Raw genomic sequence first — 19,071 nt, 5'->3', positions numbered from 1 at the left:
GATTGTGCCCACCCAGATTAAGGGTGGGTCTGCCTTTCCCAGCCCACTGACTCAAATGTTAATCTCCTTTGGCAACACCCTCACAGACATACCCAGGATCAATACTTTGCATCCTTCAATCCAATCAAGTTGACACTCAGCATTAACCATCACCACCCCCATAGTCCTTGTTGCAGTCTTTTATTATAATGTTGGGTGTGTGAGGCTGCAGGGGCAGCCTCTGACCTTCTCCTGCCCTCCTTTTGCCTGCTCCAAGGCAGGACTCTAATATTCACCCACCTTTCTGATCGTGGGTCCTACGACCCTCCCGTGAGAGGGTCCTGCCCTGTGCCCTGGGGGAAGGAATGCTCACATCATGAAGCTTCCCTAAAAACCCAAGGGGGTTCAGTGAGCTTCTGGATAGCTGAACACATGGAAGTTCCTGGAGGGTGGCACCCGGGCAGGGGGGTCATGGAAGCTTCATGCCTCTTCCCCCATTCCTTGCCCCATGCATGTTTTCATCTGTATCCTTTGCAACATCCTTAATAATAAACTGGTAAATCTAAGTGTTTCCCTGAGTTCTGTGAGCCACTTCAGCAAATTAATTCAACCCAAAAGGGAATTATGGGAGCCCCAACTTGAAGCCAGTTGGTCAGAAGTTCCAGAGGCCCAGACATGTGACTGGTATGTGATGAGGGGGACAGTCTTGGAGACTGAGCCCACAACCTATGGGATCTGACATCATCTCCAGGTAGTGTTGGAAATGAACTAGAGAACACCGAGCTGGTGTCCCCTGCTTGGTGTGGGGGGAAAACCTCCACACATTTGGTCACAGAAGTCTTCTGTGTTGATGATTTTTTGGCATGAGAGTAAAGGAAAAAGACAGAGAGAGTTTTTACACAACCATATTTGTAATTTTCTCCAACCCTGAGCATCTAGACTTCTAATAAACTGTGCTTTTGCTAAGAAAGAACACGGAAGGAAGCAAATCCTTGACCCAGATCTCTGGCAACCTGAGATGGAAACTGATATGGCCCCAACACTACACCTGACACCTGGGGCCTCACTCTTCTATAGGAATACAAGGTTGATTATACTTTTCTTCTTCTATCTTCAGTAAGAGTAATAATATCAAAAGGTTTTATTATTATTATTATTATTATTATTATCATTTTTGAGACAGAGTCTCACTCTGTCACCCAGGCTGGAGTGCAGTGGCATGATCTCAGCTTACTGCAACCTCTGCCTCCCGGGTTCAAGCAATTCTCATGCCTCAGCCTCCTGAGTAGCTGGAATTACAGGCACAGCCACCACACCTGGCTTGTTTGTTTGTTTGTTTATTTGTTTGTATTTTTAGTAGAGATGGGGTTTCACCATGTTGGTCAGGTTGGTCTCGAACTCCCGACCTCAGGTGATCTGCCCTCCTTGGCCTCCAAAAGTGCTGGGATTAAAGGCATGAGGTTCCATTATTCCTGAATGGCTTACTCAAAGATTAAAGAATGAGCATATTTAAGGCTCTAGTGGGACTCAGTAGACCAAGAGAGGGAGAAGGAAGGGAGGAAAGTAAGAGAAGATGATAGAACTGTTCCAGCCACTGGCTGTGTAGAAGCAGCTAACTGTGGGAGGCGAGAATAGGGAAGAGCTGAAGAAGGAAGCTTTTCTTTCCTCAGCATGGTGAGGACCACTCACCAAGAGGGGATAATCAAAAGGAATAATAATGTCCAAGGCAGTTACAACCACTCTTGGAAGCTTGCATCTCTTCATCCATGTTTGTGGTCATTGTTAGGTTTATCACATACTTTTATTAAAAGTTGCTCAGTAAAGTATCCAATGTAGTTTATTTTCTTTCCATAAGAGAATTTAATAAAATTTTAAGAGTATCAAGCTTTCATAGGCAGTTATTCCTGGTTCAATCTGTTCCTAGAACAGATTCCTTTTTTTTTTCTCTCCTGAGACAGGGTCTGGCTCTGTGGCCCAGGCTGGGGTGCAGAGGTGAGATCCTGGCTCACTGCAACCTCCGCCTCACACCTGTAATCCTAGCACTTTGGGAGGCCAAGGCGGATGGTTCACTTGAGCTCAGGAGTTGGAGAACAGATTTCTGACATAGAAAAACTATCCTTCATTTGATAGCTATTCCCCTGAGACCTCTGTGTCCACTCCACATTTTGACTCTATTTATCAATGAATTTTTAAAAATCACTAAGCAGTTATGGTCATTTCCTGATAAAAAGTATTGAACTTTTCAGGCATAGTCCCTTTATGTATGTTTGATATGAATCATCAGAGAAATCTAAAGCAACATACACACAGTTCCTGACTTGCCATGGTTCGACTTAAGATTTTTCAACTTTACAGTGATTTGAAGGCAATGTTGAAAAATCTTAAGTTGCATCATTGCAAGTTCAGAAACTGTCTGTATGTTGCTTTAGAACCAAGTTGAAGAAGTACCATAATAACTGTACTTTGAGTACCCATACAACCATTCTCTTTCTTACTTTCAGTATAGTATTCAATATATTACAGGAAATATTAACACTTTCTTATAAAATAAGCTTTTTGTTAGAAGATTTAGCCCAACTGTGGGTAAGGCTAAGCTATGAGTTTCCATGGGCTAGGTATATTAAATGCATTTTTGATTTATGATATGTTCAACTTTTGATGGGTTTATGGGGACTGCAACCTTATCAAAAGTTGAGAAGCCCATCTCTGCTTGTGTGAAACTCAGGTGAAATGAAACTGCTCTGGAACTTAGCATCAGGAAACCTCAATTTGAATTCCTTCTCCACCACCTTGAACTAAATCACTTCAGCTTTCTCAGCTATCTACTTGTAATATCTGCTTAACAGGGATGCTGTGAAGATTAAATAAAATGACATGTGGGAATGTGCTTGTGTTCCCAAATACATGGTTGTTAGATTAATTTATGGTCATTGAATCAGCATCACTACTTTTTTTAGAGCGTTCCCAATAATTTAAAAAATTCTTAGGCTGGGCTCCATGGCTCACGTCTGTAATCCCAGCACTCTGGGAGGCCAAGGCAAGAGGAATGCTGGAGCCCAGGAGTTCAAGACCAGCCTGGGCAACATAGGAAGACCTCATCTATACAAAAAAAAAAAAAAAAAAATATGTAAACATTTGCTGGGCATGGTGGTGCATGCCTTTGACCCCAGCTATTTGGAAAGCTGAGGCAGGAGGATAGCTTGTGCCTGGTTGGAGGAGATTGCAGTGAGCCATGATTACACCACTGTACTCTAGCCTGAGTGACAGAGCAAGATCCTATCTCAAAATAATAATAATAATAAGATAAAATAAATAATACATTATTTAAACAAATGGTTATTTAGAACAGACCATGAACCAGGCCTGTGCTCCATGGTGAAGAGAAAAACAGTGAAAAAGATGGTTATAGTTCTTGCTCTCATGGAACTTATAGTCTAGAAAGGAATACAGACTGGTAGGCAGATAGTTACAATGAGGGGCGCCAAGGGATGTGATGTAACATAACAGTAGCTTTTTTATTCTCATACTGTATTCACCCCAAATCTGCATCTATGTAGCTTTTATAGTCTGTAAAGCCAAGACATAAAAGTGTTGGGCAATCTCAGGGCACAACTGTACCAAATGACAGATCCATTATTGGGCTTGAAGGCAGGTGCCCTGTGTGACTCAACACAGGAATGGTAGAATGGCCACACCTCACCCACCTCAACAGCCATTGCAAGAATTTTTTTCTTATGAGATTTTATTATGCAAGTTTTTTTTTGTGCCATCAGCATCACAGGCTAGAGTCAGTCCTTGTTTCATTTTATTTATTTTTTTAAGAAAAATTTAATTTTGGCCTTGTGCAGTGGCTCACGCCTGTAATCCCAGCACTTTGGGATGCTGAGGCAGGTGGGTCCCTTGAGTCCAGGAGTCTGAGACCAGCCTGGGCACCATGGCAAAACCCTATCTCTTTTTTTTTTTTTTTTTTTTTTTTTGAGGCAGTCTCAGTCTGTCACCCAGGCTAGCATATAGTGGCGCAATCTCGGCTCACTACAATCTCTGCCTCGCAAGTTCAAGCGATTCTCCTGCCTCAGCCTCCTTAGTAGCTGGGATTACACGCATGCGCCACCACACCTAGCTAATTTTTGTATTTTTAGTAGAGATAGGGCTTTACCATGTTGGCCAGGATGGTCTCGATCTCCTGACCTTGTGATTCACCAGCCTCGGCCTCCCAAAGTGCTGGGATTACAGGCATGAGAGCAGCATGTTTTCGAGGGTCACCCATGTTGTAGCATGGATCAGTATCTATGACTAAATGGTATTCCACCATGTGGATAGTCCACATGTGTCATCTATTCATTGGCTGATGGATATTTGGATTGCCCCCACTTTTTGACGATTATTCTTGATTTCACTTTGCCCTTCCACGAATGGGCCAGATTTCTGACAGTTACCTTTGTTTTTGCCCCAAATGCAAAAACACAATGGCATTTTTGCCATCTTCCTGTTTGGTCTCTATTTTTTTTTCTTTTGCCATCTTTCGGCTTTATGTCTGTCTTTCTCCTGCCTTTCCCTGTTGCTTCTCCCTTTCTCTTGCCTCACTATCTGTTAGTAAGCATAAAGCACAATTCACTGGGAAGAGTCTTGAGTAACAAGCGGGAGCACCTGGGTATGAGCCTGGGTTTAAGCCTGCTGTTAACTAGACCCTCTCTGAGCCACAACTACTTCATTTAGGAGAGATCAACTAGAACACAATTTTATTCTTTTAGCAGAATCATTTTCTTAAAATTTTACTTAGAATCCTGAGACATATCAGATTAGATTGCCACAGGTTTGAAGTGGAGGGTGGATCTTGGGGTCCTGTTGACTCTGTCCTTGAAACAGTCTGTGGACCTCAGAGCTTCAGTACTCAGTTTAAAATCCCCTGGATTAGTACAGTTCTAAAAATCGATAAAAGCGTTTTTAAAACCTCAGATGTCCTAGTCCTTTTCCAACATATCCATATGAAAGGAATCAGGGTTCGTGGCAAAAGCATTAGATATCAGAATCAGAGGACCTCCAGGACTTCTTGCCTCTGTAATCTGGGGCAAATTATTTAACCCGAATCTTAGTTTCCTCAAGTGTCAATTGGAAGTGGTAATGTGTACAGTAGTGACACGTCATATGCACATTTAATGTGCAGGAATTCAAGGATACAATTAGCACAAAGAGAATTTAGTTATAGTGCTGTACCTGCTATTTGTCCTCAGCTCCACTCCTCACCTTTCATCTGCTACGTCTTGGGCAAGAGGGCTGACCCCTACAGGCTGCATCTGACAGATGCCCTTTCTGCTGGCTTCCAGCTGTGATCCATCTACAGAAGGCACTAGTTGGCACGTGTGAGATTCCTTGGTTATGGATAGCCTTAATGTGTTGGTTTTCTCAAATGATGGTTGTAGTAGTAATGAAAAGGTTATGTTGACAGACTCAGGACCTCCTGGTTAGCCAGGGTAGTACAGACAATAGTGATAGCTGAGGTCATGCACAGGTTTTCTCCTTCCTGGGTGCAGTGTTATTCTACCTGGAGATGATGTAATGGACTGTGTCAGTTGGCCTCCAGCCAGGAAATGGTGCATGCAAAAGAGCACCAGCTGCAGTATTAACAGTGGAATTGTGGAATCTACTGGAGGGCAGGAAGGAAGTCTCGGGTATTTCTCCTCATTCTTCACTTCTTGGGTGGCTTCACTAGGAGTGGCTGCATTTAATTTATGGCTCCAGTTCTTGCTGAACAGGCCTACCTTGTTCCAGCTTAACTTCAGTGATCCCGGCCCCTAGTTCTGGTGTAATTTCCTCCAGCCGAGGGGTGGCAGAGGCTTTCAGAAATCAGGAATGGCTGGGTTGCTTCACTGTCTTTTATTTGGCTTCTGTACTAGTCCGTTCTCACGCTGCTAAGAAAGACATACCCGAAACTCGGTAATTTATAAAGGAAAAGGTTTACTGGACTCACAGTTCCACATAGCTGGGGAGCCTTCACTGTCATGGTGACAAGTAAAGGAAAAGCAAAAGCTCATCTTACATGGCGGCAGGCGAAAGAGCTTGTGCAGGGGAACTCAGATCTCGTGAGACTTACTACCACGAGAACAGTAGCGAGGGAACCTCGCCCATAATTCAGTTGCCTCCACCTGGCGCTGCCCTTGACAAGCGGAGATTATTACAATTCAAGGTGAGATTTGGGCGAAGACATAGCCAAACCATATCAGCTTCTTAACTCTCTTCTGGACATTCCTATCCCCTGTGCAACTAATTCCCCGTAATAAAGCCCCTCCGTTTGAATACCTAGAATGGTTTCTGTTTTTCTGATTGGACCCTAATCAATGCAACTAAACCCTTGACAAAAAAGGAAGGAAAGAATAAGAATCTAAATAAGTTGGGCAATACCACCAGCCATTCTTCTCAATGAACCTGTGCCCTGGAGTGAGGGTGAGATGGGAGACATGGAAGCCTCAGTTAGTCTCAGGTCTTAGTGTCCCTCGTTGGGTTTTTTTTTGTTTTTGTTTTTGTTTTTTGAGATCGAGTCTCACTCTGTTGCCCAGGCTGGAGTGCAGTGGTGTGATCTCAGCTCACTGCAACCTCCGCCTTTTGGATTCAAGAGATTCTCTTGCCTCAGCCTCCCGAGTAGCTGGGATTATAGGCATGTGCCACCGTGCCCACTAATTTTTGTATTTTTTTTGGTAGAGAGGGATTTACCATGTTGGCAAGGCTATTCTCAAACTCCTGTCCTCAAGTGATCCACCTGCCTTGGCCTCTCAAAGTGCTGGGATTACAGGTGTGAGTGACTGCGCCCAGCCCCCTCATTGGGTTTTAAGTTGTGGAGGTTTTGGTATATCCTGGCCTGTAAGGCAAATGAGCTTATTTACATAGACACAAAATTATGTGTCCTCTATTTCGTGGTCAGGAGATGTTAAGTGTATGTGATTTCACCTTCCTTGGTGACTACAGAACCCAACCCCTCATGCAAGATGAAGCTCTGCTGAGAATCACAGGGCAATATGAGGATCAGATAAAATAGTGTGAGTGAAAGCACATTATAAACTGTAAAATCTCAAATACAGGACATTATTATTACTTACATTCCAAATCCCCATCATCCAGGAACAAGGCAATTTAAGTCTTTTTATAGGACTTGAGAAGTTACTTTGAAGGTTTTTTAGGGTTCTCCACTGTTTTCTGTTTTATTATTTTATTTTGCTTTTTTAGAGACGGGGTCTTACTCTGTCGCCCAGGCTGAAGTGCAGTGTGGTGTGATCATAGTTCACTGTCACCTTGAATTCCTAGGCTCAATTGATCCTCCCACCTCAGCCTCCCAAAGTGCTGGGATTACAGGCAAGAGCCACTGTGCCTGGCCTCTCTATTGTTTTCTACAAAAAAAGAGGAAAGGAAATCATGATTCCTAGGGGAGATAAGGAGAGTGCATTTAACCTAATGGTCTCATTCCTTAACTAGAAACACAAGAAACAAAAAGTTATTTGAGCCCAGGAGTTGGAGGCCAGCCTGGGGCAACACAGGCAGAGCCCTGTCTTTACAAAAAGAGTTAAAATCAGCTGGGTGAGGTGGCACATGCCTGTAGTACCAGCTACTTAGGAGCCTGAGGTGGGCGGATTGCTTGAGGTCAGGAGTTCAAGGCTGCAGTGAGCAGTGATTGTGCACTCCAGCTGGGGCAACAGAACGAGACCCTGTCTCAAAAAAAAAGGTAGCATTCTATGTTTTCTCCTGTAAAATGCATTAGAATTTACAGAATTATGAAAAGATTATCCTGTTCTTTGTCTTGGAGATGAAATTGGGATGGGAAAAAGTACAACACTTGGCTTTACTTGCTAGGTGCTCAATGTTAAGTTAATGTTCCTGGCCGGGTGCAGTGGCTCACGCCTGTAATTCCAGCACTTTGGGAGGCCGAGGTGGGCGGATCACTAGGTCAAGAGATCAAGACCATCCTGGCCAACACGGTGAAACCCCGTCTCTACTAAAAATAAAAAAATAAACAAATAAAAAAATTAGCCGGGCGTGGTGGTGCACGCCTGTAATCCCAGCCACTCAGGAGGCTGAGGCAGGAGAATTGCTTGAACCCGGGAGGTGGAGGTTGCAGTGAGCCGAGATCACGCCGCTGCACTCCATCCTGGAGACAGAGCAAGACTCCATCTGAGAAAAAAAAAAAAAGTTAACATTTCTTAGTATTTCCCTATATGTTTCTTCTAAAATCAATGCTATACTTAGAAAAGAAAAAGAAGCTTACAATTTCATTATTCTCTTCTCTGAGTCAGAAAGATGATTTTTTTTTTTTTTTTTTTTTTTTTTGAGACGGAGTCTCCCTCTGTCACCCAGGCTAGAGTGCAGTGGCGCGATCTCGGCTCACTGCAAGCTCCGCCTCCCGGGTTCATGCCTTTCTCCTGCCTCAGCCTCTCCGAGTAGCTGGGACTACAGGCACCCGCCACCACGCCCGGCTAATTTTTTGTGTTTTTAGTAGAGACGGGGTTTCACCGTGGTCTCGATCTCCTGACCTCGTGATCCGCCCGCCTCGGCCTCCCAAAGTGCTGGGGATTACAAGTGTGAGCCACCTCGCCCGGCCAGAAAGATGATTTTTGATGATAAGATTTTCACATTGCTGCAGCAAACCACAAATTATACTGATGTGAACTAGGTCCCCACACATTTTTCCTCCCCAAATATGATCTTGCGGGGATCTATTTTGAATCCATGTCTTTTTTTAAGCCTTTGTTCAAATCTTCCCTCAAATTGCTTTATGAACCCTATCTTTTAGGACCAAGGACTGAACATTCTTTTTTATCCTAAGAGGTAAAGAAGCTAAAGAAGCTAACGGGACACTAATGCAAGCTGACCTGTTCAGTTACTAATTTGCATTTTACAAAATAATATCAACAGTGACGGTGATGACGGTGACGACGAGTGCCCTAAGATTGTTATCTTGGGTTTCTTAAATTAGAGTTGAGAAACCGTTGCTAGCCAAACCTCCCAAGACTCATTCCCTGGTTGTTGTGTTTGATAAATTTGTCTCTCTGGTGACACATACCCGGCTGGACCAACAGAGTGATGAAATTCTCTCCTTCTTGCCTAATTTTTCTTTTGGACTCTACTCAGCAATACGTCTGAATTTCTGTGTAGGTGTCCAGCTTTTAGATTTTTCCAACTGTTTCCAAAAATGTAATAAAATGGGCATGGTGGCTCAAGCCTACAATCCCAGCACTTTGGGAGGCCAAAGCAGGAGGGTAGCTTGAGCCCAGGAGTTTGAGACCAGCCTGGACAACATGGCAAAACCCCATATCTATAAAAATTAGAAAATTAGGAGGCGGGCTTCCAATCTAGTTCCATCTGGTTCTCCCACCGCCCTCCCTGTGGGTCTCAGCAGCTCGGGAGGCGGGAGGAGTGGCAGCGGCCAGGCAGCCCAGCTTCGCGAAGGCTCTCCGTGCGCCGCGGCCCGCGGGCACCCGGCACGCGCCCTCCCTGCCGCCAGGATGCCCAAGAGGAAGGTCATCTCCACCGAAGGGGCCGCCAAGGAAGAGCCCAAGAAGACATCGGCGAGTTTGTCAGCTAAACCTCCTGCAAAAGTGGAAGCGCAGCTGAAAAAGGCAGCAGCGAAGGATAAATCTTCAGACAAAAAAACGCAAACAAAAGGGAAAAGGGGAGCAAAGGGAAAACAGGCCCAAGTGACTAACCGAGAAACTAAAGAAGATTTATCTGCAGAAAACGGTGAAATGAAAACTGAGGAGAGTCCAGCCTCCCTGATGAAGCAGGAGAGAAAGAAGCCAAGTCCGATTAATACCATACACCATGTCTTCTCAGTGGTCCCTGTCCCCCTTCTTGTACAATCCAGAGCAATATTTTTATCAACTATTTTGTAAATGCAAGCTTTTTAGTAGCTCTAGAAACATTTTTAAGAAGGAGAGAATCCCACCTCATCCCATTTGTTAAGTGTAAATGCTTTTTTTTAAGAGGTGAAATCGTTTGCTGGTTGTTAATTTTTTGCTACAACCAGAAAATAGTGTGGGATATTTAATTATGGGAGGCTTTGACTGTCTCAGGTGTCAGCTTAACATTCCATAGATGGGGGGTTAGTTTTTATATCCTATAATACAAAGCATATTAAATGACAATATGGAGTCAGTCCTGCATTTAATGTTTTGAACATTTTAAATTACTTCTATTCCCATGTTGTTTTCTAGTAGAATTGTTTCCTAAAGAAAACCACTCTTTGTTCATGGCTCTCCCTGTGAGAATTATGTGCACTCTGTAACCTCTTTGGTTGTGGTAGCCCTATTTTCCTAATCACTTTGTTACTGTGCGGTGAAAGATTAAAAATTTGAATATGTAGTGTACATGCTGTTCCAGTTGTGAATCGGTGGGACGTATGTGACAGCTTATCAACATGTGAAGATACTGGTACCCGATAGCCTCTTAAGGAAAATTTGCTTCCGAATTTCAAGCTGGGAAGTCGCTGGAATAACTTTAAAAATGAATTACAAAACATGGCTTTTTAGATTTTTGTTATGTATGTTAAGAATTGTGTACAAATTGAAATGTCTGTACTGATCCTCAACCAATAAAAATCTCAATTATGAAAGAAAAAAAGAAAATTAGCTAGGTTTAGTGGGGTGCACCTGTAATCTCAGCTATTGGGAGGCTGAGGTGGGAGCATCACTTGAGCCCAGGAGGTTGAGGCTGCAGTGAACTATGACTGTGCCACTGCACTCCAGCCTGGGTGACAGAGTGAGACCCTGTCTGAAAAAATAAAATAAAATAAAGAGCCCCAAATCAGTGTTTTGAATAGTTTGAAATCAGTCTTATCTGTTGAGATAAGCACTGATGGATGTTGCTAGATTCCTGCCACCCTGTGTGTGTGTGTGAGGGGAAGGGATGCTGGGGGGAGGGAAGGATGGAGAGAGACAGGCAGGGCCTGTTCTGTTTTACCCAGGGCTGAAATCTTGCAACACATGTCATGTAATCAGGCTAAGGACAAATAATCCCTATGAATAAATTTACAGTGAATTGACCTACATTTCACATTAGATAAAACACACTTAAGTCATTAAATGAATTTCTCTCTCTGGTTCATTAGTTCCCAGCATGCTCTGATCCTTTGCTCATTTGTCATATGGCTCATGAAAGCTGAATATGGGAAAAAGAAACTAAATCACTGCATCCGTCCCCTTACCAGGTCAGGATATGTTCCCCAGAGAGGAGTTATTATGGTGTTGGAGATTGACTGGTTCTACGGTTGATCTTGGCTAAGAGACTGAGAAGCTACACTCGACATATCGGCCTTGTGGCGTTCTGCCAAGCGCTGTGCACATTAGCAATGATGTGCCCATGCTCACGTTACCCAGGAGTCATCTGATGCTAAGAGCTTAGATTCAGCATTATGAGAGCTCTCGAGAATGGGTCTCATCAGAGTTCTGAGCAGCAGGGTTGATGAGTAAAGAGGCTGGCCTTTAAAAAAACTCTCACTTGAAGCTCAAACCTTCACGTTTTCCTTTCGTCTCTGAAGATACTCATTGAGTAAAGGTGTTGTAGAGGGAACCATTGTGGGTTGGCCCCAAATAGTATTTGCTGTGGCATGTAGGTCCAAGTGGACCTATTTTTTAATGGTGATGTCATTCTTGGTGTGGAACTCACAGTGTTTCATGAAGCTGCTGGTCTGGCTTTGGAGAGTCTGAGAAACAAGTCAACATTATAACATTAGCCATTCTAATAAGCCTCGGAGCAGTTGAGTGTAGCATTTTAATATATAAAGGCCAACATATAGTAATGCTCTGGAGTAGAAACAGGAGCTCTGAAAAACAGAAAGAAGGATAGTGGCATGAACAGGGCTGACCATGTGCCATCAATGGCTGCCCCCAAAGCTCATGGGGTCTTAGTTGGCATTACTGGAGTTACAGACAATGGAAAGAAGGTGCACTGGGGAGACTGAAGCTATGATATTTGTCCAGCATTTTGGCCAATATTTTAAGAGGCAAAGTGGAATATGTTCAGGGTAAGAAATTTACAAGATGCCATATAAAAAATGATTCATCCAAACAACATATGCTAAGCCAAACCCAGAGCTGAGGGCTACAGATAACAGAGATGTAGGTGACACCTTCTCCAGTCTCAAGGAGGTCACAGTTAGTAATGGCTGAAAGAATGTAAGATTCGTAGTTAGGTAAAAAGGAAATTATATGCTCAAATATTTTAAAAGCAATCATATGAAAGAGGATTAGTCCTGCTCTCTGTGTTACTGAGGTGGAATTAAATCCAGTGAGTGGAAGCCACGAAGACTCAGTTTAGTTCAATATGAGTTGAAATTACCAACAGTCAGAGGAATTTAAAGATGCAGTGGACAGCTCGAGGGAGTTTTGAGATCCTGGTTCTCAGATGTTTAAAAACAGGCCTGACCAGGCACGGTGGTTCATGCCTGAAACCCCAGCACTTTGAGGGGCAGAGGTGGGAGGATCAGTTGAGCCCAGGAGTTTGAGGCTGCAGTGAGCCAAGATCATGCCACTGCACTCCAGCCTGGGTAACAGCACGAGAGACCCTGTCTCTAAAAAAAGAAAAAGAACAGGCTGGCAGGGCGCAGTGGCTCACACCTTGGAAGGCTGAGGTAGGTAGATCACTTGAGCCCAGGAGTTTGAGACCAGCCTAGGCAACATGGCAAAACCCTGTCTCAACTGAAAATACAAAAATAAGCTGGGCGTGGTGGCGTGTGCCTTGTAATCCCAGCTACTTGGGAGGCTGAGGCAGGAGAATTGCTCGAACCCAGGAGGCGGAGGTTGCGGTGAGCTGAGATCACATCACTGCACTCCAGCCTGGGAGACAGAGCAAGACTCTGTCTCAAAAAACAAACAAACAAACAAACAACAAAAAATAAAAATTAGCCAGTTTCATAACCTGGTCTCAAAATAAATAAATAGATAAAAAAATTTAAATTAATTTTTTAATAATAATAAATAAGAACAGGCCTGATGACCAGTAGTAGAGGTAGTTGCTGGCACATATACTCCCCTATTCATTCAGTATTTACCCTGTTCCATACCAGTGCACCAAGTACATTCCTGTGTTCCAAATTTTATGGATATACTGGTGAGTAAAATCAAAGACCCTTCTCTCATGTAGCTTATACCTCATGGCGAGAGACAAACATGAATCGAACAATCACATGAGTACATGTAAAACTGCAACTGGGAAAGTGTTTGATGGAAAGGCCCATTGGGTGTTACAAGAGCAGATAAAATGGTGTTTGACCTATCGCGGGAGGCCAGGGACATCCTTGAGAAACTCTCAACTAGGCTGAGATCCGCAGGCCGGGTTGGGATACAGAAAGGTGTTCCAGGCAAAAAGGACAGACTACGCAGGGTTCGGTGGTAGGAAGAAAGCTCTTAGATAACAGGGAGAGGATTCTCAATGATGTTTAAGACATCTTTCTTTTTACCAATTTTTATCTATTTATTGAATAGGTAATAGATAAATTTAACACATTTCAAAGGTATGAAAGGGTACAGAGTGAACAGTAAGCTTCCCTTACTGCTCTGACCCAGAAACAATCACTCTTGCCAGGTTTTTCTGATTCTTCTAAAGGTATTAGATGCATCAACTAATATTCCTTTTTCTACCCTCCACAAAATTGTAGTACCCTCTACACCATTTTATATCTTGCTTTATTCTCCTAACAATATATCTGAGGCTCTCTCAGCACATTCAGATCTACCCTGCAGGTTTTTTAGCAGCCACACAGCAATCCAGTGAAGGAGGCACCATAGCTAAGTTAGCCTCTCCTTTACCGAGGCTATGTAGGAGGATTGCAAGCAAAACAACAGTGAATATCCTTGTATGCACACAATTTTGCAAATCTATGATTGTCTGTAATGCAAACTTTGATTTTCTTCTTTATATTATGTCTGATTACAATAGTAATACATGCTTACAGGAAAATATTTGCAGAAATATATAACGCAGAATGTGGAAGTACTCAAGAATCTCACCTTTCATAACCACTATGGCTATTCATTTGTCCAGATATTTCTAATCTAGAATAATTGAAAAAGAAGGGGCATGTGGCACACAGAGCATAAGGCAGATTCCAGAATCTTTCCCTCTCTATGGTTTGCAGTTCACATAAAGAGAAGCTGTAATTCCTCCCAGAGGGTGCTGATGCATTCCTCTACCGTAATAACTGTTTTTAACTTGGATTCCACGGATGACTTTGGGATAGAGATTAATTTGTCAATGAAGGTGTATTTTCCATGTAAGGGATCTAAAGCTTTCATCAGATTTTTTTTTTTTTTTTTTTTTTTTTTGAGGCAGAGTTTTGCTTTTGTCCTCCAGGCTGGAGTACAATGGTATGATCTCGACTCATTGCAACTTCTGCTTCGCAGGTTCAAGCGATTCTCCTGCCTCAGCCTCCCAAGCAGCTGGGATTACAGGTGCCTGCCACCACGCCTGGCTAATTTTTGTATTTTTAGTAGAGATGGGGTTTCACCATATTGGCCGGGTTGGACTTGAACCCCTGACCTCGGGTGATCCGCCCTCCTCAGCCTCCCAAAGTGCTGGGATTACAGACATGAGCTGCCATGCCTGGCCTCATTAGATTCTTCAAGGGGTGTATGATCCCCTACCAAAGTTAAGAATATCTACTACTAGAGACAGCAATCAGATTAGTTTCATTTTTCATTGAAGAGTGGTATTAAATCCTGCCAACTACACCAAAAAGAAAAAAGAAAGAAAGAAAAAAGAGTGGTGTTAGTCTTGGCAGAGGGCTTTTCCAAGGGTTCCTAAATTATTGCAGAATTTAAATAAATTATTTAGCCTCATCTATTAAATAAGGGTTAATAATGGCAACTCATGGGGTCTTTATGAGGATTAAATGTTAATATTTGCAAGCACTTAGAAAGTTGCTGTCAAATCATAAGCTCTATTACATACATGTTTGTAAAGTAACACTAGTTCACGTGTTCCCTGCCTGCCCCAACCCCAAGGAGAAAACCAAGGTCTGTAGTAAAGAGCAGAAGACTTTTGACAAGCAGCCAGACCTCCTGAATAACTTCGAATACAGAATCTTCCCTAGGCAGCATGATATCCCTATCCAGAGATCAAAACAGATCTAGGTCATTTGAGGAAGTAGCCAGGCAAAGGATGTTGAAGAGCTGCAGTAAAACTGAATGTTAATTATGCAGCTAGGAAGGACAATTTTTTGTAGTAAAAAAAAAAAAAGCAAATTATATATAGACTAGATAGATACATACATACAAATGTGCACATGTATGTACCTATGTGTGTATATCATATTTATAAGAAATTATTTAATTTTAAATTGAGGATTTTTTTTCAACAGCAAGAGAAGGAGCTACCTCTAAACTATAATACCTGAAAATTTACAGTTCAGGATGTGTAACCAGCAGGAATTACGATCACTTTTCTCTTTCCTCATCACCTTCCCTTGTCAAAAACTATGTATGTACACATAGACATAAATATATCATTTATTACTTATAGAATAATGCAATTGAATTATGTTATCTAAAAGGCACTTTAAGTATTTCAGATGCTTTGAGGACTGTTGAAAAAGTGCATGCACACGTCGATCCCAGGTCCTATTGTTTTCTCCTTCCATCTCACCCTGCAGTGTCATACAGTCCCAGCCCTGCACTCACTAAGCCTTAGGTGGGGGAATTAATTCAGTTCTGTCTCATTAAGTACTGAGCACAATGGCCAAGCACAGTTGCTCATGCCTGTAATCCTAGTGTGCTTTGGGAGGCCGAGGGGGGCCGATTGCCTGAGCCCAGGAGTTCGAGACCAGTCTGGGCAACATGGTAAAACCCTGTCTCTACTAAAAATACAAAAATTAGCTGGGTGTGGTAACACTTGCCTCTAATCCCAGCTACTTGGGGGGCTGAGGCACAAGAACTGCTTGAACCTGGGAGGTGGAAGTTGCAGTGAGCCCAGATCGCGCCACTGCACTCTGGCCAGAGCGAAACTCTGTCTCCAAAACAACAACAACAACAACAACAACAACAACTAGTACTGAGCACAAGTATTGAGCATCTAGTCTGTGCCAGAAGCATGGCATAAAGCAAAAGAAATCAAATGGAGTCTCTAGGCTGTGCCTCTGTCGGCTTGTCTGTAAAATAAGGTGCTTGAATTAGATGATTAATCTGTCTTTTCCTAGCTCTGACATCTATGATATGAAGTAAAACTGAGCAATCGTTTGTATCTAAAAATCTTCAGAATATTTATCAATAAGCTTCATGATCATCAAATTGCCACACAAATCTCATCACCTCTACTGTAGTCCCTCCAGTACTTGAATCATTAGCAATGCATCATTAATGCTGATAATGCATCATTAATAATGACAGATTATTTGTACAGTGTGCCATAATACCAAGAACTCTTCACAACAACCGTGGGCCAGAGAGCTCTGGCAGTCTCACTCTTGTTTTTACATACAAGGAAACTGAGACTGAGAAAGGTTTAAGGTGGCAGAATAAGGACTTGAACCCATGTCTAACTTGTGGTCAGGGTTCTTTCTGCCCCTACCACCACTGCACTTATGAAATGCTAGTGGGCATTGTCCCCACTGTGTGCCTACATCTTCCCTCCCATCCACATCAGCAGGGGCAGTCCTATACAATTTCTTTATTGCACTCGCAACATTGTGCCCACTGGGCACCTGCTTCACTCTGCAACCAGTGCAGGCCCCATCCCACATTTGCTTGGCAGGGCTGGGAGCTGCTGTGGGGTGAATCAGGTCTCTGTGGCCCAGCCCAAGAGAAAGAAGTTTAATAGAGAGACCTAGGCACAGGCCTCGGCTGCCTGCCCTGGCAGAGGCCCTCCCCAGGGCAAAAGCACAAACCCAGAGTTCTTTGTCCATCTTATCCCAGCATCAGCAGGCCCTGAACTGTTCATTGAAATTCCTTGAAGGAAGCTTGCTGTCAATTAGACTTCTTCTGTTTAAGGTTTCGATCTCAACAAAAATGAGTGGGTCATTTCAGTGCTTCTGTGAGTGACTCTGAGAGACCTGCAGCCAAGGCTGCCGGCCAGCCGGCCTCAGCCGTCCAGAGCGTGCTCCCATATTGACCTGCCTGAGGCCATCCCTCATGGGATGTTTCCAATAGTAATGATAAAAAATGTGCTTAAGCTTAGGTGGCATTGGGAATATTTTTCAAAGCACAGTCACATTCAAACAAATGCTGGGGCAGGCATGACTGACTCCTTACAACCTAGGAAAGAGAGATTAGCTATGGGGAATTGGGTCCATGGAGCTATTAAGTTGCAAAGTTGAGATAGGAACGCAGATCTTCCATACCCAGCCGTATAATCTCTGCATTCTACCAGGCTTCCACCACCCTGTAGGGCTGGTTAGGTTTATATTGGAGACTCTCTCTCCTGCTCCAGGTTCCAGGGCTTTTCAAGAGTCAGAGGGCCGGGCGCAGTGGCTCACGCCACCAGCACTTTGGGAGGCTGGGGTGAGCAGATCACCTGAAGTCAGGAGTTCCAGACCAGCCTGGCCAACATGGTGAAACCCCGTCTCTACTAAAAATACAAAAATTAGCCAACGGGTGCCCATAATCCCAGCTAATTGGGAGGCTGAGGCACGAGAATCACTTGAACCCAGGAGGCGGAAGTTGCAGTGAGCTGAGATGGAGCCACTGCACTTGAGCCTGGGTGACAAGAGTGAAACTCCATCTCAAAAAAAAAAAAAAAAAAAAGGAAAAGAGTCAGAGAACCCCTATCTCATCATGAAGCTGAGTCCTGCCTTCCCCTGGTGAATGGCATGAGTTCTGAAGTTGCCCTCTTCTTCTCCATCCACCTCATGAAACCTCTTACTGTCTTTCTAAACAGATCACGGCTCCAAGGGAAAAGCAATGGGATTACATGTATTTGCACACAGATGTGAATTGATGAATGTTAACATATTTGCCAGGAATACTTGTGGAATCCCAAAACATACGACTCTCTAAGGGTGAAATTTCAAGAGCTATTTGTAAGCACACAAAATGCACTGTAAGGTGTCTGTTTACTCCTTAAATTCTGTTCTAGATCCCCTACACAGCATGGAGGTTTGCTGCGGCTGGGGAGAGGAGATGCTTAGGCCCACAGCATCTTTGCAGTTCTGAGCCCATGAGCAGTGACAGTAAGAAAAGTGGGCAGATAGAATGCAAAAGAGCTGTGCCCCATTCAAGTACAGACAACGGATTACCCCACGTGACACGGCTGCTGAGAACAAAGTCAGGTTCATGACACCACAGACCCATTCCTACCGATGAGCCCAAGGCCCTGCGTGTTCCCAAAGTCATCCTAGAACCACTGAACTGGGTTCCCAGCACTGTGAGGCCACAAAGCTCCAGACCAGCCATTCTTTTGCCACGTTCACTCCTCACCCCTGCTTGTTCTGGAAGCCCAAGTGCACTTCTGCATTCTGCAGCAAGGGAGCACTAAATAATCCACCCCGAGACTCTGGGGCTGTGCCTGGCTGCCGACTTTTCTGCAGGAACCTTGGGGCTCATCGGTTTATAGATCGCCCCAGTCAAAAAACAAAGAATCTCAGCTACCTCTCCTTTCCATCTACCGTTGTTACACATCTCTCTAGATGGTCTCTGAATCTCCTTCTTCCTTCCCTGCTGTGATTGAAGTGGGCACTTTAGAAGCAGACTCATTTTCTCTCCTGTCTGCTCTGGGCTTTCAGCTTCATGCAGCAGTGCTCCCCCAATGCCCAGCTATTCCCTTTCTCCCTAAGAGTCCCTTCATTAATACCCCATCAGGAACCCCTGCTGCTAGCAAGAGGAGTAGGAATGCTAACCTTAGCTGGGCACTGATCACAGCTCAGGCTCTGTGCTAAGTGCTTGCCTTGCATTTTCTCATTTAATCCCAACAAATGAATTATCTAAGGGCTATTTCTGTGTCTCTGTGTGTGTGTGTGTGTGTGTGTGTGCCAATTTTACAAGTGGGGAAACTGATGCACAGGCAGGGGAAGTAATTTGCCCAAGATCACACGGTTGGATCGTGGAGGAATTGGGGTGTTCTTGCTAATACAAACAAGCTTCAGGGAATAGCCTTGTGCTTTTAACTTTGGAAGCTCTAGAATAA

The 19,071-nt window shown here is 43.7% G+C and overlaps 1 pseudogene; it reads left to right on the top strand.

The window, feature by feature from the left end:
• Positions 1–9,467: 9,467 nt before the first annotated feature.
• LOC100591208 lies at positions 9,468–9,772 on the top strand (annotated as a pseudogene).
• Positions 9,773–19,071: the final 9,299 nt, after the last annotated feature.

This window comes from Nomascus leucogenys, chromosome 6, assembly GCF_006542625.1.
Source record: "Nomascus leucogenys isolate Asia chromosome 6, Asia_NLE_v1, whole genome shotgun sequence".
Lineage (NCBI taxonomy): Eukaryota > Metazoa > Chordata > Mammalia > Primates > Hylobatidae > Nomascus > Nomascus leucogenys.
Note: the sequence above shows the minus strand (reverse complement) of the source record. Positions and strands in the feature narration are given on the sequence as shown.